This window comes from Loxodonta africana, chromosome 25 (assembly GCF_030014295.1).
Source record: "Loxodonta africana isolate mLoxAfr1 chromosome 25, mLoxAfr1.hap2, whole genome shotgun sequence".
Lineage (NCBI taxonomy): Eukaryota > Metazoa > Chordata > Mammalia > Proboscidea > Elephantidae > Loxodonta > Loxodonta africana.
In genome coordinates, this window is record NC_087366.1 from 24,419,449 (window position 1) to 24,423,700 (window position 4,252).

The following is a 4,252-nucleotide window of genomic DNA, read 5'->3' on the forward strand; positions in this document are numbered from 1 at the left end:
AATCTATAAGATTGGGTTGTGTCTTAAACCGATCTCTTTTGAGATATAAAAGAGAGAAGCCAGCAGAGAGACGTGGGGAACTCATACCACCAAGAAACAAGAGCCACGAGAATCGGGTGTCCTTTGGACCTGGAGTCCCTGTGCTGAGAAGCTCCTCATTCAGGAAAGGCTGATGACAAGGACCTTCCTCCAGATCCAACAGAGAAATCTTTCCTCTGGAGCTAGAATCCTGAATTCGGACTTGTAGCCCTCTAGACTGTGAGAGAATAAACTTCTGTTTGTTAAAGCCATTCACTTGTAGTATTTCTGTTACAACAGCACTAGATGACCAAGACAGCAAGGATGTGGGGTGGTAAACCCAGAGGGTAGAGTTTACAGATAGGAATGTTAGTTGTTGTTGTCCAGTCAGCTCTGACTCTTGGCGACCCCATATACAACAGAATGAAACATTGCGCAGTCCTGCACCATCTTACAATCACTGGTATGCTTGAGTCCATTATTGCTGCCACTGTGTATTTTGAGTTTTTTCTAGCCTAGGAGGCCTATCTTCCAGCACTATATCAGACAAAATTCTGTTATGATCCATATGGTTTTCATTGGCTAATTTTTGGAACTAAATTACTAGGCCTTTCTTCCTAGTCTGTCTTAGTCTGTAAACTCCACAGAAACCTGTCCACCGTGGGTTACCCTGTTTGTATTTGAAATACCAGTGGCATAGTTTCCAGCATCACAGCCACACAGTAGGACAAACTGACAGACGGATGGCAGACAGATAGGAATGGAAGGAAATAAAATCAGAAAAGTGATTTAAGATCAGAAATCAGGTCTTGAATGGCAGTTTAAGGAGTCTGGATATTATCCCATAGGTAATGGGGTGTTAAAGAGTTTTGAGCAAAGCATATAGCAGTCAGAATTTTTAGAGTTGGAGAGAATGCAGTAGTTAGAGATGAGGCACCTGGATGGGGTGTTCAGAATGGATTCCAGATTGTGAAAAGGTACTGCTAGAGTCAGAGGGACCGGTTAGGAAGCTATAACAAGTGACTGGATCAGAGTGTGTGGGGATTCGGGAATAGATGTTTGAAATATTATAAAGACTCCATGGGACTTGGTGACTAATTCGGTATGGGAGGGAGGGGGAAAAAGTTAAGCTTGACTGTCAGAAACAGGGAATGTCAGCCATGCATCCACACATCCATCAAGTGGCAGGGGTCAGGGTAATAAACGCAACTGCCCATGGTCTCTGCCCTTAAGGAATTCACATCCTTTCCTCTCATCCTCAGCTCTTCCAGAAAAGGCCATGAGAGCCATCAAAGATAAGTAATGGTGGAAGCGATGGAGACAAGGGGAAAGAGGAAAGCAAATTCCACTTGCTTAGCCCTGTGACAGGTATTTTATTGATATTCTTTCAGAATTCCTCAAAATAGCCAAGAAGGGCCTTGGTAGAGGAGGGCAGAGGCCTGGCTACTCATGGCAGTGGCCCTGCAGGCCTTCAAGTTTCCTCCTGGGATGGCTGGTCCCGGGCATTAGGCTGTGTAAGCAGACAGATGGGTGAAGGAAGCCCACCCCTTGTCTAGAGCTGCACCTGTGCTCTGGCTGTCAGGAAACTGAACAAGGGTAAGATCTTCCGTCTGGAAGTCAGGCAGGGAAGAGGCTTGGGGGCAGGAGCAGGAGTTTGTTTTGGGCTGTGTTGAGTATGACAGATGGCCAGGGCCCAGAGACTTGTAGCTCTGCACTTGAGTTCAAGGTCAGGGCTTGAGCTGAAGTGCGACAGTCACCTGCCAGAGACCTTGACTTGAGACCACTGTTCAAGTTCATTCCTCTTTAGAGCAGAATTGACATTGATTCTTCTCAAATAAATTAACTTTTCCATTGCAGCCAGCTGAGCTATCAGGACTAACAAGCTGCTGTGTGAAGGGTGACAGAGAAAAGGGATAGTAGGGGCATTTTACAATTAATCAAGATATGATCATGGACACCCCAAATTTTTATAAATAAATAAATAAAATCCTGAACAGGAGGGACAGGACCAGGTTGGGTTTTAGAGTCATAGGCACTTTCCCTTTTCTTCCAGGCCATTAATTAATCTAGGCTCTAGAATCCAGAGCCAGTTCGATTTCTTACAGGAGGGCCTACGTTCATTTGGATTTAACCTTCTGATCATCTAGGCTTGACACTGATTAAATGCACTAAGAAAAAGAAAAAAACAACCAGTTGCTGTCAAGTTGATTCTAACTCACGGTGATCCCATGTGTGCCAGAGTAGAACTGGCACCACAGGATTTTCAGTGGCTGATCTTTCAGAAGAATATTGCCAGGCCTTTCTTCTGAGTTGCCTGTAGGTGTGCTCTGACCTCCAACTTTGGGTTAGTAGCCAAGTGCGTTGTTTGCACCACCGAGACCCTCCTCACTGAATGGTGTGTTAATTCTGGGAATGTTGTGTTGACTAACAGACTTGATTTCTGCCCTCAGTCTTTTAAGAAGGAAGTGAAGTAGGTCCCTAGGAAACAGTAAACAGATGAAAGGAAAAGCCTAGATGTTGCCCATATTTAGGATGTAGGCAAAGGAGTAGTGATCAAGAGAGACCAAAGGAGAAGCTGGAGTACGAAAAAGAGTAGAGTAAAGGAAGCCAGGGAATCCAAGGAGGATTCATCCTCAGGGTCAGAAGCAGGAGTTAACTGTGGAAGAATGAGGACTATGGAGAGGTCATTGGAACTAGTATTTTCCTTCAAAGGAGCAGGCTCATGAGCAGAGAGGGGCGGAGGCCAGGTGTGCAGGGTGAAGCAGAGTGGTGAGACAGAGGGGCCCTTTCATACGTTCATTAGTGAAGGGGAAGCAGAATAACCTGCCGGGCATTGTGGGCTGGAACAGGTGTTTAAAGCAGGGCAAAATGGACAGAGAGAAATTGGGAGAATGGCTTTGTATTTAGATTATTTGAAATAATCATGTGGATCTCCAAGAGGAGAGTGGAGAAATAAATTGTTATGGCCATAAAATGTAAACTGCATAGCAATTAAAAAGTGAACTACTGCTATACATACAGGACAGTGTGCATGGTTTGCACTGACATAATTTTGAGCAAAAGAAACACAAAATAATGTACAATTTCATTTACATCAAGTTCAGGAACAAGCAAAATAATACATAATAAGAGAGATTAGAATAGCAGAAACTTAGTGGGGGGGGCAGGTGTGGATGGGAAGGAGGCTCTGGAAATGTCCTATAGTAATCTTGGTGATATAGATATATATAAAAATTCATTACGCTGTACACTTAGTATTTGTACTCATAACGATATATTTCATACCTTGATTAAAATAAGTCTTTAAGAAAACAACAAAAAAGGATAAACAGGATATATGCATATGTATTATCTATTGCTGTGTAAAAATATTACTTCAAAACCTGGCAACTTAAAACAAGCATTTTGTAGTTCTGCGGGACAGGAATTTCGGGACAGCTTAGCTTGCTGTTTCTGGCTGAGGGCTTCTCATGTGATTGCAGTCAAGATGCTGGGTAGAGCTGCAGTCATTTTGAGTCTTGACTGGGCCTGGAGTATGGCTTACATGGCTGTTGGCAGGAGGCCTCAGTTCTTTGCCACGTGGCCCTCTCCATGGGACTGCTTTGGTGTCTTCACAACATGGCAGCTGGCTTCACTGAGAGTGATCCGAGAGAGCAAGATGTAATCCACCATGTCTTTTATGATCTAGTCTTGGAAGTAACATAGTGTCACTTCTGCAATATTCTATTCATTAGCAGCGAGTCACTATGTCCAGCCCACACTCAAGGGAAGAGAAATTAGGTTCCACTTCTTGAAGGAAGAAGCATTAAAAAATTTATGGGCCTATTTTACAACTACCACAGCACAAAACTCAATAATGCAGTGTCCCTAACTGTTTGGAGTGGTGATTAAGAGACAGGGTCTGGGAACTCTCCTGTGGTAGGGAGGATGACCCTCAAAGATGTCTACTCCCTAATCCTCAGAAGCTGTGAATACAATGTTACACAGAAGAGGGAACTAGAATTAGTGAACTTAGAAAAGAGATGAAACAAGAAAGAGCTTGTGTAAAATAGAGTACGGAATCCCATTAACCATATTTTTATGCAAATAACATGCTCCTACGTTCGTTAGCCAAACATACCCTCCCTCCCCACCCCTGCGAGGTATTTTCATAAGTACCACTACGCCAATTTTTTTACATATTGCCATAAAAAAAAAAAAAAAAGCATAGCCAAAGAATCACACTCATGGCAGG